Source organism: Xylocopa sonorina, chromosome 8, assembly GCF_050948175.1.
Source record: "Xylocopa sonorina isolate GNS202 chromosome 8, iyXylSono1_principal, whole genome shotgun sequence".
Lineage (NCBI taxonomy): Eukaryota > Metazoa > Arthropoda > Insecta > Hymenoptera > Apidae > Xylocopa > Xylocopa sonorina.
In genome coordinates this window covers 10931581-10953092 of record NC_135200.1, presented here as the reverse complement: position 1 = coordinate 10953092, position 21512 = coordinate 10931581, and the positions used below count along the sequence as shown (strand labels likewise).

The 21512-nt window shown below is 49.9% G+C and overlaps 1 protein-coding gene across 3 annotated transcripts in view; it reads left to right on the top strand.

The window, feature by feature from the left end:
- The first annotated feature begins 474 nt into the window (after positions 1-474).
- Positions 475-21512, top strand: part of LOC143426469 (receptor-type guanylate cyclase Gyc76C) — a 90112-nt gene continuing 69074 nt past the window's right edge. For 2 of the 3 annotated variants that reach the window (XR_013102147.1, XR_013102149.1), the window contains exons 1-22: positions 7405-7645; positions 8032-8229; positions 10721-10843; positions 10906-11101; positions 11863-11940; positions 12210-12454; positions 12596-12741; positions 13772-13910; positions 13995-14085; positions 14931-15136; positions 15440-15610; positions 15700-15804; positions 15913-15984; positions 16378-16543; positions 16722-16929; positions 17035-17169; positions 17254-17366; positions 17680-17831; positions 17917-18015; positions 18087-18231; positions 18348-18446; positions 18535-19614. The gene's annotated coding sequence lies outside the window, so the exon portion shown is untranslated. Of the gene's footprint in view, positions 571-7404; positions 7646-8031; positions 8230-10720; positions 10844-10905; positions 11102-11862; positions 11941-12209; positions 12455-12595; positions 12742-13771; positions 13911-13994; positions 14086-14930; positions 15137-15439; positions 15611-15699; positions 15805-15912; positions 15985-16377; positions 16544-16721; positions 16930-17034; positions 17170-17253; positions 17367-17679; positions 17832-17916; positions 18016-18086; positions 18232-18347; positions 18447-18534; positions 19615-21512 lie in introns of those variants that run through there. The other variant, XR_013102148.1, reaches the window with a different exon arrangement.

The following is a 21512-nucleotide window of genomic DNA, read 5'->3' as shown; positions in this document are numbered from 1 at the left end:
TCTCATCGCACCGGCGGGACGGTCGTTTCGATTCGAATCGTACGCCAATTCCCGACCACCGCTTTCGATTATCTCCACTCAGTGTTTCCCACAGGAGGCGAGAAATACATCGCGTCGCGAGACTACTCGCGTCAGTTTTCCTTATAGGTAACTTCTCGAGAAATTACTCGTCCTTTTTTTTTCTTATTAATCTCGTTTACGAAGTTCCGCGCGCGAACGAACGCGAACGAATCTGTGCGAATAAAAAGAGAAAGAATCGTAATCGGTGTTTTTTCGTCGCTTCGATCCACCGTCGTGATTACGACCAGCACATTCTCGCACGTCCCGTGGACCACGTCGACGACCGCGAATTTAAATCGCAAGAATTCTAGCCGGCACGCGTTACCGCTTTAATTCGTTCCACGGCGTCGTTATCGCGATCGTCGCATCGGCAGAATCTTATTCGCCGCGCGATATTTTTCTTCTAGGAATGAGTTTCCATGTGTCGGCACTGCCGCTGGTGTACCACGGTGCTTGAAGATCGCGGAGCTGTTGCCGATCGATAATTAAACGGGACTACAGACGACAGAGGTAAGTTTCGAACCGTCATACGCTGACCGCGTAAAAAATACAAGTCGAACAGCGAACAGCACGCGAACGCTTCTATCGCGACAACGAAAAGTTCCGCGCGAAAACAAGGAAGAGGAAAAGTAGGGCAGAAACAACGGAACGAACGGCAGGGAGCGGGTTAAATAGCCAGAGGTACAGAAAATAGAGAGGCAAGGTCCGCCGCGAGGCTCGGAGAGCAGAGCGTGGGTCGGTGAACGGATAATAAAAATGGTGCGAATCGAAGGGGCCGCGCGGCTGGTGGTTGGGCAAGCTGCTCTAGCCGGTTGTGAATGAATGGCGGCGGGCAAGTGTTGCCACGTGCCGACGAAAACTCGACGCCATAAATCACGGTCCTGGGCTAGGGTCGAAATTCTGTAAAATCCCCGGTCGACGTTCCGCGACGCGGTCCAAATCGTTATCGTGGAACGTGTCAGAATTCGGTGGAAGCCGTTCACCGTCACCGACCGCGGACTGCCACGGGAAGCGTGGCGTTCGCCGAGCTCGATGTTTACGCGGATAAAAATCGAGCTGGAGAACGGAGGAGGGCACCGCGGAGACGGCCGCGTTTCGAGGAAAAAGTCCGAGCGTCTCGATTCGACGACGTTTCTGGCTTTAATTGAGACGCGTTTATCCTTATCGCGTTAATGAGCGAAATCCGCTGGCGGTTAATGGGATGCGTACCGGTACCTGGCCCGATTCGCCGTCGAAACGCATCGACACGCGAGTATACGGCGTATTTCACGTTTTATTATTATTCGAGATTCCCGGCCGAGGTCCAGCGTGCGTAAATTTAAGAACCGGGGCGAATTAAGTGTCCGACAGTACAGAATTCCTATCTTTGACAGTGTAATGGATCGCGTTTCCAGTTCGAGATGGGGAAACCGCTAACGGGGATCGTCGAACTCGCTGACCGCGTGGGTGCGCGGTAATACCGTACGCGCGATGAGTAAATATAAAGTAGAACCTGGAAGTTTCTGTAGTTTCAGCCTAGTTACCGATACGGACGATGGAACCGGGCTACGTGAACGCGTGTCAACGAAACCACCGGACGCTGGACCAGCTCTAAGTGGGATGCGCGAGGACAGGCGGTGCGGGACACAAAAAAAAAAAAATAATTTCGCGTACAGAGAAATACACTCAGCTCGGGCGACGAAAAGAGATTGCAGTTTTTCGTGAGTTCCAGCATCCAGCGTGCGCGCACGACGAAGAAGTTTTGAAAATACACAGGCACCGCCTGTGGACGCGATTCCTCGATCTCGGAATTAAAACAAACACCGCGGCGGCGGTGTCCACCGACACTTTTCTCTAGCCTCTGTCTACGAAAATAAACGGGACGCCCAATAGTACGAAAATAGAGCGCGTATCTCACGTATCGGGGGACCGCTACGTCGATTTGCACACAATACGGCGACGCCCTCGCTCTATTCGCTCCGGATCGAGACGATCGCGACGCTCGATCCATCGTCTCGCGATCTCCCGCGAAGTGACTCGTCAACGATGGACGCTTGTAATAAAGTGATTCGCGTGCAACGCGGCAAGCTCGTCCGACGATCGTGTAGCAGAAATCGTGATCGTTCGATTCGTACCTTCGCCGCTGCGTGTCGAGTCGCTGTTAATTAGAAAATGGTCGTCGAATAGAAATTGAACGCATAGCCCCGAGGTCCGTGTGCTCGTGCGTGCCCGTTGACGCAACCGAATCGAGGCGTGCCTAAAATTCTCTATGTAACAACACCATGTGACACAGATACCTACACCGAGATCACCTTTTTCGAAAGTCGGCCCCCATGATCGCGTTGAGTCACTTTCAGCCGCTCTACACAGCGCGAGATATACCCCATCGCAAATCATTCAAACGCCAGGATCACTTTTACCTTCGAAATCAGAGGGGGGAGGGGGGAGAGGGAGGGGGACGCGATTTCGACAATTTACAGCGCAACGTATACGCGCGAGCGAGCAACCAGTGACTTATTCCGCGAACGCTTTCACGGCGTTGCCGGAGATCGGGCCACGAAAATCCGTGGTAACGTTCGTTGCAAATTGGAGTGGAAAGATATGGGACGGTCGGCTGTATTTTTGCACCGATACGGCTGTCCCCGCGAAATATGCCCACTCGAGGTGTACGTATGCGTCGTTGTCCAATAGCACGCGCAGAAGCTCGCTCGTTGGCTGTCGTAAAAGATCGTCGCGAACGAGGAACCGACAAAGGAGATCGTGCCCTATCCAGCTCGATGGAGTTTATCAGATTCCATCGGGTTGCAGCGTGACGAGGCCACTGCCAGAAGTGCGACGTGTCTCGCGAACCTTACGATTCAATCTTCCTCGTATTCTCCGTCTGTTCTCAACCTCTCTCTCTCTCTCTTCCTTGAGTAACGCGTGTTTACTCTTACGATCTGAGATCGTTGGAAAAAACGGGTTTACCTAGCCGCTGGACATCGCGACGAGAAATAGCTACGCATGGAAATCGGAACGATATCCATTCTCGAGCAGGGTGTCGCTCCTCTTCTATCGATCGCGCGAGCGATCGTAAAACGCGGACACGATCGGCGCTTAACGCGTGCACGCGGACAGCGGCGTTACTCCAGATTTCGCGAGGGCCCCCGTCGCGGACTTTTCCCTCTGCACTTCGTTCGCCGTGTAACGTTCGCTTTCGAGAAACTTCTAAATATAGTCACCAAACGTGTTCCACATATGTAATAGCAAGAGCGGCGCGCAAGAGGCGCGCGTACGCGTAGAAGGCACATCGCCGCGCCAAACGGCGAATTGTAACGCGTTGGACGAATACCAGAGGCTGCTCCTCCAAGGAAATAGCGATAAAAACGCGCGGCCAGCTACGTTTTACTTTCTCCTGCGACCTTCCACACAGCCGGACGATTCGCTCGCGGACTTCGAAAACGCCTTTCCATCGGATTTTCACCGATCGGAATGACGAATCCTCGGGAGGGAAGACGAACGATAGAACTTCCGATACTTCCTGCACGATCGTACAACTTGTCGCCATCCACGAGATAAGGATTCTCGAGAGGCTTATCGGGAAGTTTCTCGAACGATGTTTCGGAGGAAATTTGTCCGCCATCCGGATCGGATAATGAAAACGGGGCAAGGGAGCAAAGGAGGCATAATTCCACGGATATCGCGCGGCACGTACAGCCGTGGTTCGCGATTATCCGCGATAAAACAGACGTTAGTGGGTGTATTTGTTTAACGTGGCGCGTGATAAGGGCGGGAAATTTATTCGGGACAAACGGAAATACGCACGGTGAATACCGGCGCCGCAAGCTTCCCGTCACCGACGAACACGCTTCCGCGTTCGAACCGACATGACACCTGTCGCTTGTTAATCCGTCACCAGAGAATTCAACACGTTCGATGCGGCGAATTAATAGAATTCCGATTCTGGAGTGTCCAAACTTTGTTAACTGGTGCAGGTATATCGTCGTCGAAATTTTCGCGACGGTTACCGTAATATCTAAACAAATCGCGATGCAGATTGTCTTGTTATATTCAACCTTCTCGTTTCTTTTTTATATAAACAAACGTTTATCGTTCTCGTGCGAGTATATTACTTAGAAACGACGATCGAGATAGCTGATGCAGACGTCATTAGAAAGTTCTACGAGCAGAACTACAAGTAATTTCGTCCGAAACTTAGAGGGAGAAAACCGCTGGGGAAGATAATATCAAATGGTGGCTTCCCAGTGAGACCACTAGACCCTAGGAGGTTAAACCTAGTCTTCGGATTTGCATCACTTTGCATCTCGCTCTAAATGAAAGGATGACGAAGACGCGCTTAGTGTGTTTCTTCATATTTCCCGTTAACGAAAAGACGGGGAAGAAACGACGGAGGACGAAGACGGAGACGGGGAGAAGAGGAGAAATTGTTTGCTCGCGCGTAAAGAGCTTCTTTCCGCACCCTCGTTCGGTGAACGCGAGAGAGGCATTAAAAGAACGGTTAACCTGGCTGCAAGGCGAATAAAACGCAGGATTCATTAAGGACGCGTTAAGGTGCCGGCTCTTAGCGCAGCTTGCTGCGTACAATGGCAACCGTATCGACGATTGTTCGCGTCGCCGTAAATCTCTTTTCACCGGGCTTTTAATATCGGCAGAGTTTACGAGCGCCGTTGCGATACGCCTCTCGGCGACCATTCGTTTCGCGCGGCGTCGCCACGTGAGAGAGGGAACATCTGTATTTTAATCGGCGTCGCGAGAACCGAGCAAATAAAGCGTGTACGCGGGCATAATGCATCGGGAGTCGAAGAAAGGAGGCGCGAGATCGGCCACAGCTTACGAAGAAGATTCACGGTTGCCTCTCGCGTTATGTACGCGCGTCCTGTGCCCGATACGCGGCTCCCTCGCTCGTATTTAAACGTTCAGATCGGAGCTCCCGCGGGAATATAACGCCAGGGATTACGATCGTCCGCGGGCAGCCGATTCGATAGCGCAACCGGCGATAATTCTTTACTAATTAAGGACACGTAACGGCGGCGCATCGCGGCGCATAAGTGAACGTGGGTAGCGGTAAACGAGCCCTGAGATATTCCTAATAAGACGTCACGCATCCGATTTAATTGAGCCACGCGTCTTGCGGCGAGGCGCGCGGAAATTTTGCGCGAATCAGTTCGGAGCTAATTAAAGACCGGCGCGAGCGAACGTCCTGTCAAAATGTCACGGCGTAAGGTTCGCCGCTCGTTTCTTCCTGGTCGCGCGAACGGGTCGTCGACGCGGAGCGATACTTTGGGAGAAATTTTCACCGTGGGCCATCGACTCGATTTTCTACGGTTGTATATATACCACGAAAAGAAACGACGCGACGATGGTTTAATAAAACGTTGCGCTTGCGAGTGGGACGGGGAATAACCGGGTGATTAATTGAGTCGCAATTAATATGCAAATGAAGAACAAGAGATATCAGATGAGGAAGAACGATCGATTCTCCGCGACGATCACTTTTTGCGCGGCCAACGAGAATCACGAACAATGTTATCGGATCGCGAAATAGATCGCTCGTTAAGAGAATAATATCTTTATAGCTGGCGCTCGAGCGGGACGATTTGTCAAGATTTTTATCCGCTTAATTACCGGCGGACGCGTTGCCAGCCGCGATACGCTCGGCTAATGAGAACGCGTGTTTCGGCTACTGATTGAATCGACAGTTACGTATATGAAGTCATCGATCGGGTCGTAACAATTAATCCACGTAAAATGAATTTCTTAGCGGCTCGATAATTCTGGACACCTCGTTAATTACTGCGGCGGGAATCGAAAGTCACGGTGCATACGTCGCTCTGTCGAAATCGAGCCTGAACGATCGCAAAAAACCGTTCGCCGTTCCCGCTCTTACTTTCGTTCGGATACGAACGAACGTTTCGAGCGCTGCGCCGCGGAACTGCGTCGCCATTTTTTTTAAACTGCCGCCGGCGAAGATTAAAAGAAACCGCGCAGCGGATAACGGCTGACGTGCACGCGTCACGATCTAATTTTATTCCCATTCTTTTGTTCACCAATTTTAGTATACCTATTTAATTGTTCTCTCGAGGACGAGCTCGTCGCGCGATTATTCATACGATTCCGTTACAGAATGCATCGAAGAGTCCGCGTATCCGCAAAGTTTCATTAAAATTAGCGATCAACGCATCAAGGTGAGCGTTGTCAGTCGAGTTTCAATGGCCAACGACGAACGCCCGCAGCTTTCGTCTCGAACCTATTATTAACTGCGCTCTATTTTAATAATTCGTGACAAATGACAGTGCCGTCGGGCAAAAGTCTAAATACGCAGGGAATTACGTAACCGGAATAAGTTATAACTCGTTCGAGAAGCCAAGTCGGCGAGGCGAGGAACGAGCGGACGATCAGTTACCGTTTATACGCGTGGGATAGAGGGACCATCCGCGGATGGTCCGCTCAGTCCTCCTGGCTCCCGTCGAGCAGAGCCGACAAAGGTTGGCAGTGTTTCGATGAAAACCGCAGCATTAAATATAGGAGCGTGGTAGATTGCGACAATGTCGGGAGAGAAGAAAGGATCGCGGCGTTGAGTCAGAGGCGTTGATTAATAATCGTTGGCATCGCCTCGACCGATCTGAATCACAAGGAAACCACCGTCCTCTTGCGACACGTGCTCGTGGGAATGCCGATTCAGCGGGAATTCCGTCGGTATGAAAAACGCGCATACGCTGAATGGAGGACGCGGTTCGACGCGTTCGCGATCACCGTGCAGAGGGGGATGAAACGGAGAAAAATGGTCGCGCCTGGGACACGATAAAGGCGTGTACCGAGAAGAAGACGGATCGGGCCGAATCCGTTTCAGAAATTGTCCCCGTGGGTTGCACAGCGGTGAATTGCGGCCCGATCGATCGAGGCCAACGAAAGAAGAGTGGTTTCTCGTTTGCAAGCTGTCCGAGGACGCGCGGTCCGTGCCTCGATAACGCTATAGTTTTGAAGGAAAGAGGATATTGCTGGTCGACGGTGAACGAAGGCGACACAGTAGGAAGAGGAAGTGGCGAGCGGACCATGGGAGATTGATGGTGTTTATTGCGACCCCGTCGAGCTTACTGGTTTCATCCATTACCTTCCCCTATATCATTCGACCGCGAGTCGGTGCTCTCGTTGCTCTCGCCGCTTGCAAATAAAACCCTCTGCAGTGGACCGCTGATGCAACAGCGAAATAGCGAACTTTCGCGCGGTATGGAACGATAAATAAAGCTTTCGAAAGTCCGAGTGCTTTTCGCTGTTGTACGTACGATACCTGGTAAAAAAAAAACGAATAAAAAAGAGTTGGGATAAAGATCGCAATTAGGTACGCGCAGATAATGATATGACAACGCGGTTCGGGTATCATAAAGGCAATTACTGTGCAAAGGTTTCGCGACTGGGCATGCTACTGGCAAACGTGGAGAGGGCCTGTCTGCTACTAACAGCGATCCACGTTTTACTGTGCAAGGACGCCGACGCCGAGACGTTCACCCTCGGATACATCACCGGCTCGAAGAGACGTCCAGGGGACTTTGAGTATCAGCGTCCTGGTTACCGGATATCCGGCGCCATATCGCTCGCCGTGGAAGAGGTAATTGAACCGCTTATTTTTCACTAATACGAACCGTCCGACCATAATCACCGCGCGGAAATGACTAATTAAGATAGAGAGAAATTTTAGAAATCCCCTCGTTCCACTTATCCTCTGTGGTTCCTGGTAAAGTTACGAGCCGATCGCGTAATGGAATTCCTTGTAAAAACGATAAAACAATCTCTGGGTTTCTCCGTAGAAAAATTTTCTCGCGAATATTCGAACATCTTGCCAGGAAACGAGCGCAATCTTTTCGGTTCTCGCCGAAATGAAATTCCACGGAAGAGTTTCGTAACAGAGCGGAGTTTATCCTCCGACGATGGCGGGAAGGGGATTGAATTTAATTAATTCCACGAGACGAATGTAGGATCTCTCGTACTCGGTAGGTGAACGCAGGTGAGCTCGGTCGGCGCGGGCACAAGCTTGATTTCCTGGTCGCGGAAACTTATGGCGAGGAGGAGACGAGCATCCTGATGACCGCGGATCTCTGGACGAAGAACATCAGCGCCTACATCGGCCCGCAGGAAACCTGCGTCCACGAGGGCAGAATGGCCGCTGCGTTCAATCTTCCAATGATTTCTTACGTAAGTCGATTTCTTTCTCCATTTTACGAACGGCTGCGGAATTGTTCGTTTATACGCGCGCTGCGAACAAAAACGGCATAGGATTCCACTCGTTCAATGACAGAGGAGCGGAGAAAAATTCTATCCACGCGAACGGAATCGATTCTCGTTATTCTGGCCTCGAAAGTGTTTCAGCGTCGACCAGTCAGAGTTTACTTCCGTTTGTCGTACGGATGGTATATTTTTAACTCGACAGCCTTGCGTTACTGAGCGATAAATCGCTTTAGCTAGAAGATTAAACAACGACTGAGCTAGAAAGAGGCTTCGATTCATGCGACGTGTGCATAATCACAGTCCAACACACCCCCTTCATCCCTTAAGCCCTTCGTTTACCTCACTTTCAACCCCTGCTAATGAATTCTCCGTTTGATACCCCCTATTCCTGCCAAAATTCCACCTCGAGAAACAACAGGACGATCGAAGAAAAGCACATACGGAGCTCGTTCTCCTCTTTAGTACGAAAAGCTTTCTCGGTTACGTAATCGCGGACGCAACGTCCTGGGTAGCTCGACGATGCAGACTAATGCAGCCGGACGAGATTCATGGGACCCTAGCTAGAGTTTCCCTCTTCCAGTAGAACGCGTGGCCTAATCTTCCCTGGGCACTTTGGTCAAGTAACAAGTCGACGATAGCTTTCAACGGCGAGCTACTTTTATTGCGGTCGACCCTGAGCACGAGCGTATCGATACGCTCGAGTGGATCGTTTCGCCCATCTTTACTTCCCCGTTGCAAGCTCCTCGCGCTTCCGAGTTCGCGGACCCTCCGGCGTTTCTAGCGATGGCCGTCGTAAATTACGCGCGCGGAAAGATACGATCGCGTGGTACGCGGCACGCGACGGTGACACGCGTCTCGTTCGCGAGCTGGAAAAGTAAAACTTTTGCCGTTTAAATCGGTCGCCTGACGCGTGTAGAACGCGAGCAGACTCGAGCCAGGAACCGATTACCAAATCGGTTTTTCGTGCGGCTCGTTTTTTCCCCGGCGCGGACGCGAGCACGACGGCAGCTGAGGGCGAGCCGGGGAAATAAATTATTCGCCAGCCACCCAGGAATACGAATGCGCGCCGGCTGAGGTTACGACACGTTTAACCCGTTCACCGCCACCGACTACGATCCGTCCACGTTTCACACGGCGTCGCTTTCGCGGGGGTTCGGGGATGCTACTTTAGGCCGGTTCGCTCGCAAAGCGAGCCGAGCCTGTTGCTCGCGAGAAAGTAATTGATCGTCGCCTCTTATTCGTTCCAACGAGAGAAATAGAGACTAATGCCCGTTACACGTATCAGGTAGCTTTCTCGGTGGCGATATAATGACCGAATAAATTATACACACCGATGGGAGCGGGATAGAATTTCTGTGAAATATTTAAGAATGGAATTTAATATAACGAGAGGACTATAGAGACTAGTACGTATTATAAATCGATCGCCGGATGGCAATAAAGCGGAGGAATAATATTGGCCAGCGGTAGGACGAGGATGGAATATATGAAATATCGATGGAATGAACGGGGCAATTTTGAAATTAACTGGGGATGCGCGTTACAGCCGATTAATCGGCGCGTTTCACTCGCAACCCGACCAATTATCAAACGTGCAATAATTATATTTAACGGGAAATATTAATGGCACTTAATGGCGCGTACGGCGAAGATCAAACTCGAAAGAATGGAATTCCGTGATGAAGACGAATAAATAACAGACAGAGTTTGCGAACGATAGGAAAGATGAAGCTGTTCTTTGCTGTGGTTCATATAAATTCTTTATAATTCCACGAGCTGCCTCGCGGATTGGCCAACAACAACGTTCGTTTTCCCAGCAAATCATCTAGATCGTCGAACAGTTTCCTATCGCTGGCCAGGGCGCATGGACGGAAAATATAGGAGACGGCGTTTCGCGATCCATTTAACGGGAGCTACAGCTTTCGGTTCGGCTCGCGCGAAACTAATCGACTTGTCTCTAAAAATACGTGTAATAATTTATCACGTTGTCCAACGAAAGAAACCGCTCAATTTTATCCGGCCGGATAAATCTCCCGTTCAGCTCGACTATCGTGTCCCCGCGATACGTATTCCAATTTAACCGATTACGATCGTTATTATTAAATTTAACGACCGGCTGGGATTAATTAATCCGGCTGCTCGTATCTCGAGCGAATCAATCGCGAATCAACCCGCGTGCACGCGTTCGCTCTTTTCTTCGATTTTCACCGGAGCCCCGTTATATGCCTATCGTCAGTCCAGCTGACACACTAATCGCTCGCGTCACGTGCCCCTCGCTTTCCAGCCTAGTAATAGACCAACCTAGAAACCGAATGCAAATCCGTGCCTGGCTCGTTGCACGTGGATCGCGGCACGTTTATCCGACCAGCCACCGTCTAAGTTCGCTTGAAACATTACCGTGGGAGAGAAGAAGGAATGCGTTTGACAATTCGTGGACCTTGCCCCCTTTTGCTTCTAGTTTTGCACGCATCAGGAGACCTCCAACAAGAAGGAATTCCCAACGTTCGCCAGAACCAGGCCGCCCGATACGCAGATCTCGAAATCGGTCGTTTCCGTCCTGATGGCCTTCAACTGGACCAAGGTAAGCAGAACGTGTCTCGAGACGCAGCTTGTCCCCGCTTATCACGCTTCTGGCATGTTCAGGTGACGTTCATGTACATGAACTCGACCCTGTTCGAGTTCAACAAGATGTCGACGATCGCCGACACCATACTGTCGTCGTTCGAGGCGGCAGGCGTCATCGTGAACTTCATCCGCTGCTGGGACGAGCCCTACCATGTGACGCACATGACGAATCCGTTCCACAAGCACGTCAGAGAGACGTACGAGGAAACGCGAAGTGAGTAAGGGATCGAACAGTTTACCGACTCGTATCGACGGGAAGAAATTCGTCGGAGACACTGTGCAAACCCGGTGAAAAGTTTTAGGACGGTGGCGGTGTTTATCCTGCTCCAGTTCGGGGGAACGAGGTAATCGGTGAAAAACGCGAGGGAATTTAAAGCCCTTCGGAACTTGGCGCTTCCGACTTTTCGAAGCGCCAGTGGTTTCATGGCATCACAAAAAATTCTACTGGAATATTTTTGAAGATTCCAGGAAGTCATGATTTAGCGGAAGATGGACGATTTGCTCTTTCCTTTGCTCCCGGCGAAGTAACTGTCATCTTCCTTTTACAGTCCTAATACTTTTACACGGGGATGTACGCGGCTCGTTTCTCCCCTCTAAGCACGATAAACCCGTTCCCTCGATTTACGGCGATCGCGATAACGGTCTAACCGTGGAACGGTGTTTAAACGGTCGGTCTTTTCGAAATCGCGCGCGATACGCGACTCGAAATAGGCTGCCCGCATTTCAATTCGGCACGCCGCGAGCGGTTGTAAAACACGAACGGATAACCCGCATGTCCCCATCGCGGGAATTTCGCCCGTTCAATTGAATAGGTTACTGGTAACAATCCGCTCTGGCTAGCTACGCGCTTCCATACGCGCTTGAATCTAACGGCTAAAAATAACAGACGGCCGACCCGTTTCAGCAATTAAGAAACGGGCGAGAATGGACGTACCGAGAAATTGAACGTTCGTACGTGACGCGATTCTGTTGCAGTTTACGTGATTCTAGGGAATTACTATGAGCACATGGGACTGCTGATGGCTCTGAACGAAAGGAAGCTCTTGGAAACAGGTATAAATCCGCTGTAGCATAATCAGGTACATATACTAGAGAGCAGTGTCACTAGTCGTAGTCTAATCGTCGTTTGTCCTGGCAAGCTTCACTAAAAACAGCCCCCCGCTTAGTTTTAACGGTACGATCCTCGAGAGCGCATGGGATCTCGCGAGCCACCCTTAAACGATATATATATATACGCATATGCTACGTACATGTATAAATAGATATCACGCGAAATTCTTGTTCACGGAGAGAAAAGCATATCGCGGAAATTGGTGCCGCAGGGATGTACTGGGTGGTCGGCGTCGACATCGAGCAGTACGACGAGAAACATCCGGACAAGTACTTCCGCGGTTTATGGCAGACGAAGACGAACTCGTCGATATTGACGGCGTATCGTAGCTACTTCAGCGTGGTGGCTTCCGCGCCAATTTACTCTAAGAACTTCACCAGACAAGTGAACGAGTACAGACAGAAGCCACCGTTCAATTTCACCAATCCACTCGCGCACATCGGTGGAATTATTCGGGTGACTATTTCAACCACTTGTATACGAAATACTCTTGCGACTTGTACGAAATGAAAGTGGTACCACTGCAAGTTTAACAATTCGCGCAGCCTCAAGCTTAGACACTTAAACGTAATTCCTCTGATTTGTGTTATAAGGCAGATCGTGCCAGAGACGGCGTACCTGTACGACGCGGTCCATCTCTACAAGAGATCGTTGCTGAAGGCTCTGGACGAGAACAGGGACCCGAGGAACGGCAGAGAAATGATCGCGAGTCTCTACGGCTACCCCTACAGGAGCGCCATGGGGTAGGTTCGCTTCAGTCTCGATCGGTAGGAAACGCGCGTCGAGAGCGAGGAACAACACCTCGACGACAGCGCACCTCGCTGGTGTATTTTCGACCAAGTGATTATCGTTTGCATACCGTAACCGGGTCGACGAAGACGGAAGCGAGGCGATCCGTCATTCCCGGTATCTTCGCGCGGAGGCCTCGCGACCCAGTGATTAAGCGAAGAATTATGGACCCGCACTCGAGGGTAAAAATGGGGATTAGATTGACGCGTGCTTTCTCTAAGGAGGAAAAAGAAATTTTTCGGAGCGACTGATTTTGATTGATGAGCTGCGCGCTGCGCGGAAGATTATTAAAAAAGTTCTACGCTTTTTTTCTCTTCGATACTTTAATTATGCGAGCTGTACACTCGCGTAGCAGTAGATGGTAATCGTTGCGAGATGCAAATACGGTAGAGAGTTTGCAAAAATCTATACCTGAGAGTGGAGGTGATGTTTGGAGCGGTAACAATTAATTGGGGCGCTCAAGAGTTAATTTGCCCGTAATTTCTACGCGAAGTTTATCCTAACGATCGCAGGGGCTGGTATTAACTACGCAATTCGAGGAGATAATGGGGAATCACCTGAATCACTGTGGAAATATTTATCTTCGCGTTAGAGAGTTTAAAGTACGCGAGGCCAATAAAGCAGAAGCGGCTATTATTACGATGACGCAAGCGTCTAGGATGATAATTGACCCTACGAAATAATTAAAGCTTTCGCGCGGCTATCCGTGCCCTTGGATTCTTTCAATTCTCCCTCCCTCGGGATTATTGATACGCCTCGTCGCTACAGTGCGTAACTCTTTTCACCTTGCGTAACATTTTATTGCACCGTCGAGCAAAAACCGTGAACTGCAGAAATATTGATAAAAGAAAAAGAGACGGCGGGATTGAAATTGATGGAAAATAATGTATTTCGAGTCCCCTCGCGCGATTTACGAGGATTTTTACACGCGCATAAACCGCGCGTTACGACGCCCGCCTGTTGCATGATATATCGTCTGCGCAGATACATGGTCTACATGGACAAAAATGGCGATGCTGAAGGCAATTATACTCTGATCGCTCTGGACAATCGACCGCCAAAGGGACACGGTTTATACCCCATCGCGTACTTCGTGGGAAAAGAGAGCAGCACAAATCTGCCAGTAAGACATCGACTGCTTTTTCAACAACCCCTTTTTACTGGCAAGGACCTTTCCAGTTTATCGATCCCCGTCTCTCTCTTGCAGAAACTTCGACTGACAAGGGACATCTCGTGGATCGGTGACGGGCCGCCCATTGCGGAGCCGGAATGTGGCTACCATGGCGAAAAGTGTAACTGTAAGTACAATCATTTTTCTGCCCCTTTGCGTCCGCGCACCATTCCTCTAACTATAGATATCTTTCCATTGTTTTCTTGCGAGTCAATCTTCTGGTTTGCATTTATAATAAATCAGTTCAGCGTGCGTCGTTTTGCAACAAAAGAGAAAGAGTCAGTTGCGAGGAAAAAGCGATAAAACGTGTTAGATTCGCCGACGTGGAACAGACTGTTCCAGCGACACCGGAATTATTGAATTTCAGAAAATACGAGCGCCGTTTCCTCCCATCGAATTACCATTCGTCAGCTTTCTCCGATACCTTTAAGGCCAGAAACCGATCGCACGAGAAATACATCATACAGTTCGCCGGTCCGACCTTAAAAATTTACATATGGAAATGTGTTAAAGGGGAACGGCTTGCTACCCTTCCTACCCGCGGGTACCTTTTCCTTTCCTTTAATTGAGATCGAATGCGTATCCCGGCCACGTAGCCGCGATTACCCATTGCGCAACGAACGTCAGCCGCCACGGTCCGTGACCGATTTAAATGTCCTGAACAAAAAACGAAACATTATATAGAAACCGGGGAGGGTGCAATTAAAAAAGAGTCGAGCGAAGCGAACATCTTTGACCCACATACGTGGTCGCCCGACAACGGTTCCCGAAGCGGTCCAATTGATCCGCGATTTATTGCGAACGCACTCAATTCCCCTACGACACTAACTGAATCTTGTTAACGAGGGGTTGCCCAACTTTATTACGTCAGACTGCGTATGAAACGTGTTATAAGAGGTGGTGGTTGAACGCGTTTAATTTTGAACAAAAATAAAGGAGATGCGATACAAGGATTTCGATCGAATCACTTAGCTCACACGGGAGAGATCGTGGGTGGAATAGCCGGTGGGATCCTCTTAATCGTGCTAGCCGTGGCCCTGGTGGTGTACAGGAATTGGAAGTACGAGCAGGAGCTGGATTCTCTGCTGTGGAAGGTGAACTACAAAGACATCCAGATCAAAGCGCAGAAAGACGAGTCGTCGGTAGCCAACGAGGCGCCTGCCAAATGCAATTCCAAGGTAAACGCTCGCCTTCGTCCTCTATTCTTTCCTACATTTTCTCTCCTGCCCCCCCAAGACCGAGTCTCCTTTTATTTTCGTCATTTCCCCCGACCCAATTGAACCCGGGACTTTCGAAGCTCAGCGGATTTCGTTGTCGAATCCTAAACGATACTCTCCCCCACGATTTCTCTGCGACGAAATTCGATCTCGTGATCCCGAGAACGAACTATATCGTCGAATTATGGGCGAGAGAAATTTCGTTCGTTAAAATTTCAATTATCTCGGGTCGTCCGCGTAACGAACCGAATAATGTCGCAGCAGCCCATCGTGAGAACCAGCCAAGTCTCCCTTAGCTCGAACCCTGACGCCGATTTCCGCTATTCGATGATCTACACTCAGATCGGCGTCTACAAGGGACGGATATTCGCCGTGAAGAAGGTCAGGAAAAAATCGATCGAGATCACGCGGGAGATGAAGAAGGAGCTGAAAATGGTGAGCGCGAAACATCGACGCGATCTCCTCGAGTAGCATCGAGATACGATCGATGGGAAATTAAACGGATCGTTTCTCCTTTTTCTTAGATGCGGGACTTGCGACACGATAATTTGAACGCCTTCATCGGAGCGTGTACCGACTCGCCGAACATATGCATCGTCGTGGAGTATTGTGCTCGCGGCAGTCTGAAGGTATTGTATAATTAAGTAGACGAAACGCGAATCGTTCGGGACTACCCAGTGCAATTTTCTCCGGCGTTCGTCTCTTTTTCTCTTCTCTTTTTTCTTTCCCTCTCGCAGGACATCTTGGAGAACGACGACATGAAGCTGGATAACATGTTCATGGCTTCCTTGGTCGGCGATATAATCAGGGTACGTATTGTTCGGTGGCGCCTCTCGTCAGTGGCAGAGGAAAATACGTTGACCCCTGGTGCGTTCGTACCAGCCGCGAGAGAAAAACTTGGAGGAGAATTGCTCGTTTTACGAGGGCTCGCGTAAAGTGGTGCGGGAAAGTTGAATAAAATTTTTCGAATCGAAATCCGTACGCGGGTGTGCTCGCTGGTGATCCCACTGAACTCGTTCAAACTTATCACTCGTTCGAAATTGTCGACGGTTTCGATGCTTCTTCTCGATATCTTTTGGAATTTTGCCCACCCGATAAGACGAGGGGGAATTGATCTCGGAATCGTCGCCTTTTACCGAATCGACGGTCGACGAAACGTCGAAGGGGCCGCCAGTTTCCTTGAACTTGCCGCGATTTTCCAGGGCATGATCTACCTACACGAGTCCGTCATCAAATATCATGGCTCGCTGAGTACGTCGAACTGTCTGGTGGACTCGCGATGGGTCGTAAAGCTGGCTGACTTTGGACTGCACGAATTCAAGAAGGACGCCGAGTGCGAACCGTGCGACGTTATGAAGAAGTATCACGGTACTCGATTCAACGTGAACCTCTCACACGAGCCACGTTTCGTAGGAAGGAACTTGTACAAATTAAAGATTTGATATCATCAATCTTCCATTCGTCCTCGAGTAGATCGATTCTTTCCTACGGAACGAGCCAGGTGTTATTTATCTTCGCTAGTAAAATTGGGATGAAAATTCGACAGGTTTATTGTATCGAGCGCCAGAGTTATTGCGATCGACGAAGAGCAAGGAGCCAACTGTGCGAGACTACCAAAGGGGAGACGTTTATTCGTTCGCGATAGTTTTATACGAGCTCCATGGACGACACGGTCCTTTTGGGATCACGGAGCTATCCAACTCGGAGATATTGAAGAGGGTGATCGCTCGAGAGCCCGGAACAGACCCGTTCAGGTATTACGGTTAAGTCGCGACCCGTCGACGGCAGAAGTTACTTAAATTTTACGTTGCTTTTGTTTCCACCCTGTCAGCTACTCTGTTTTCCTTGAATTATCTCAGACCACCGTTGGACCAATTGGAGAACTGTTTCCATTTCGTGCGCGAATGTCTGATCGAGTGCTGGGCGGAGGACCCCGAGGCTCGACCGGACTTCAAGATCGTGAGGAACAAGCTGAGACCTCTGAGGAAGGGCATGTACGTAAAACGAAAGTTTCACTCGATAAACGATACTTAAAGCGATCGTTCGATGTAAAAAAAATGTTTTTAATGTTACTTCAGGAAGCCAAACATATTTGACAACATGATGGCTATGATGGAGAAGTACGCCAATAATCTGGAGGCACTAGTCGACGAGCGAACGGATCAATTAACGGAGGAGAAGAAGAAAACAGGTTGCTAACAGTTCTAGAAGCGTTACTCGAATAAAACATTGCTACGTTCTCGTTCGATTACGAGAGACAGCGATCGGTTCACGCGGTGTGCACATTGAGACGCATATTAATGTGCGCGGTGCTGTGGAACATGTGCTAATACGCCGTTTTAAAAACAAATCCGATTGTAAACACAAACCGAGTACTACTGACACCGCACGACTGTCTCACGCGTAATTTCTCATGCGTATCGTAGAAGATTAGGGAAGTTTGGAGATGTTCGACGTACATATACGAATCAGTGCACACATGTAGACGTAATCGTGTGTTTCAGACGCCTTGCTGTACGAAATGCTGCCGCGTTACGTGGCGGAGCAATTGAAACGCGGCCACAAAGTAGAAGCGGAAAGTTTCGACTCTGTCACGATATACTTTAGCGACATCGTCGGGTTCACCGCGATGTCTGCCGAGAGCACACCGTTGCAGGTAACAACCGTGCATTCTGCTCACTTAAAGCTTAGAAAACTGAACAAAGGACATACATTTAATCGTGAAAACTGTTCGTTTCTAGGTGGTGAATTTTCTGAACGATCTGTACACCTGTTTCGACTCGACGATTGAAAATTATGACGTGTACAAAGTGGAGACGATCGGTGACGCTTATATGGTGGTGAGTATCCATGATGGTATCGAGCGTGAATCGCGACATGGGCTCATGAATCACGCGGTGGTTTTTGACAGGTAAGCGGTTTACCGATTCGAAACGGTATTCAGCACGCGGGAGAAATTGCCAGCATGTCCTTGTGCCTGCTAGAGGCCGTTAAACAATTTACCATTCGGCATAGGCCGCTCGATAAGCTGCAACTACGGATCGGCATACACTCCGGTAAGCTCGATCGAGGGAGAGAGAGAGAGAGAGACGGAGAAAAAGTAAAGAAACAAACGCCAATACAATTTGAGACTGCGCCAATTATAGCTGACACACTTTTACCTTTCACCCAGGTCCCGTGTGCGCTGGCGTGGTAGGCCTAAAAATGCCCCGTTACTGCTTATTTGGCGATACCGTGAACACCGCTAGTCGCATGGAATCTACCGGATCACGTAAGCAATTACGCGGCATCATTCTCGTTAGAAGAGAACACGGCACCATTATCGTCCGACTGTAACGATATCCCCGATTATTTTCCAGCGCTGAAAATTCACTGCAGCAAAGAGACGAAAGAGCTGCTCGACCGACTGGGCGGATTCGGTATAGTGGAGAGAGGCCTCGTCTCGATGAAAGGCAAAGGCGAGCGTTTAACCTATTGGCTAATCGGCGAGGATCCCATCCTGCGAGAGGAGCGAAACAGAGAACGGGAGAACCGTCGAAACGGTTGCGGTAAGAAGAACAGCACCGCGAACCCTCTAATACCTCGTAGCTCCCTGAAGAACAAGTCTCTGGTAAGATCGACGTTCATGAGGTGTTCCAGCGAGTCGCCGAAACGTCTGCGTTTCGCCAGCAGCGACCAGCTGAACCAGAAGTGTTCGCGTACGAACAGCCAGTTGGAGTCGATAATCGACAATAGCCCGTGCAAACCGAAAATGTCCTGCGCGAGCCGACCGTCGTGCATGGATAGCTGGAGATCGTCGAGCAACTCGTGCCCGTGCGTGGAGAAACTGTGCGAGCAGGAGACGCGGATCGAGGTGAAGGATTTGTCGCGGGATCAGCTGGAACCGGAGGCGAGGGACGCGACGTTCAGGCCGAACTGGACGATAGGCAGCGAGCCCTATTTCCCCTGCGCCACCTCGAAGAACATCCGGCTGGGCTCGCCGGGGATCGTTCAGGCGACCTGCAGATCGGCGCCCAGCAGCCCGAGGCACAGCACTCTGATCTTAAATTGTCAGAGGCGAACGGCGCAGTCGAGCGAGGAGATAGACGGATGGGACGCGACCACGCCACTGATTTATTATCCGGGTGGACGATTGGATTAAGGAGCTGCTGCAGTGGCCTGGCTGCTGCCGTGGGTAGCTCGTGATTTCGCGGCTCGTTTCGAGGATCGGCGAGACCAGAGGAACGAGACGGATCGAGCAGAGAAATAGTATGGATTCAGTGTGCGACACAAGTGTGAACCAAGTTTGATCGGTGCGATCGATGTAATCGGAAGTTGTGGTTGTCGTTAACGGCGGGACGCGCGCGCGATACCACTCGTGTGAACCTACCGTTCGAATGGCTGAACAGAGGGACGCTTCGATAAATTGCGGAACCTCGAAGGATACGAAGGACGAGGAGGTAGGAACGAATTAGATTGATTGAAATTTTCCTCGATTAACCGTACCGTTCGATTAACTGGGTCAAGTTTTCTACACTTTCGATCGCGACAAAACCGCTGCCGTTTTACTTTTCAAACCGGCCGATCGACACGACAATCACGTTTCATTACCGTATCCAATCGATACTCGGCCGAAACCGATTATGCAGGGGGGGAGGGGAGCTGCGGTTGGTCAATTTTAACGAAACGGATCGTTTCTCTCGCTCTCGCAGTACACGTTGTACCAAAGCACACCGTACGTACAAACGAGATACCTAGCCGATGTATCTACACGTTATTTATAGCATATGTAACACCGGTACGGAAGTCAACGCGCCGTAACGGTATATTCCACGCATTAGCTTAGACAATCATGAAGGCTCGTGCTTTTTATTCTATTAGAAGTGTCTCTAGTCAATTTACCTTTAATTTACGCAACGTTCAGTCCTTCTAACGCGACGAGTCGGGGATTCCCCCAGTGTCGGATCGATCCGCAAACCGCGGCGGAGGCGTTCGAGCGAATCTTCGATCTCCGAGAAATCCTAACGAATCCTAGTATTAACGATGTTATTTACTGCCGACAGAAACCGTAGTTACTTAAGCTACTTATTTATAGAGTATATATATACATAGATATATATACATACACCGTGAACGATTAAAAACATAGCTTGGAACGTACTTACGAGAACGTCGTTACGGAACACTTTCGATAATGCGTATCGTCTAATTAAGGAACTGATTTATCGCAAGCGTGATACGGAAAACATGTGTATAAATTTATTATACTCCTTGAAATAAACAGATCATTAATGAATTACGATCGTTTGCTTGACGAACAATCCGCATCGAAACCGAATCGTTACCGGGCCTTGGGAGGATACGCGAATTTCTCGATAAAACGAAAAGATATCGCGGAGGAGCGGAGATCGGAGGAAAAGAAACGAAACAAAAAAAAAAAAAAAAAAAAAAAAAAATGGAACCGCATCAGACGGAATTCTCGTTGTTGCACGCAAGTGCAATGGCATCGGGAGCGTCCACCGAGCACACGAGCACGACGCGTGATGGAACGGTGGCGATAACGCACACACAGAGATCCATTAAATTATTAATATGGAAGGAATTAATTGAACGCGTTCTGGCCACGTCCCTGTTATCTGCCGCCGCACGCTTGGGATGGTCGTGAAAAATTGGCAAAAATCGATCAACGTCGATCACGTCTGAACTGGGAACGAAGAAAACCCGCGCACTCGCGATTATAAAATCGCCAATTAATTGTACGTTGCGTTTCCAATTAATCGTACAATGTCGGCCGATGGTACGCCGGCGGCGGCCGAGAGAAGTGGTGCACGCCGCACGCTCGTAACGATCGCGTCGATGAAAGTCCAGTTGCAGCCTCTCAGGGATAATGTTAACCGCCTCGTAATGGCACGTCGTTCGCGTTTCGCGTCGGGGATATCTCTGATAACGCGCCGCGGATCTCTCCCGAAGAAGTTTGTTTTGATGCGCGTACAGTTAAGGGGTCAGCGGCATTGGAAAGCCGCGATTTCGATTACGGGGAACGGCATTTCGATACGCGTTCCTTCCTCGGACGTCTAATGGCCGATCTACTGTTACGTTTATTTATATCGAGCCGATCGCCGGCTAGGTCGTGCCGGTCGATCACGAAAACTATAACTAAACCCCGTCGACGGCACGACGGCTAACTAAACTCTTCGTTACTTTAATTTGCACGTCTCGTTACGCGCGTCTCCGTGGGAGCACGTGATCCCGTGTACGCCGTGGTTCAGACTCCGCGGCTTAAGTGCGAAACGCTCGTGCAAATACTAGAATGACTCCTGAATTTATTGCGCAATTTACTATCCGGTATCTGGCCGGC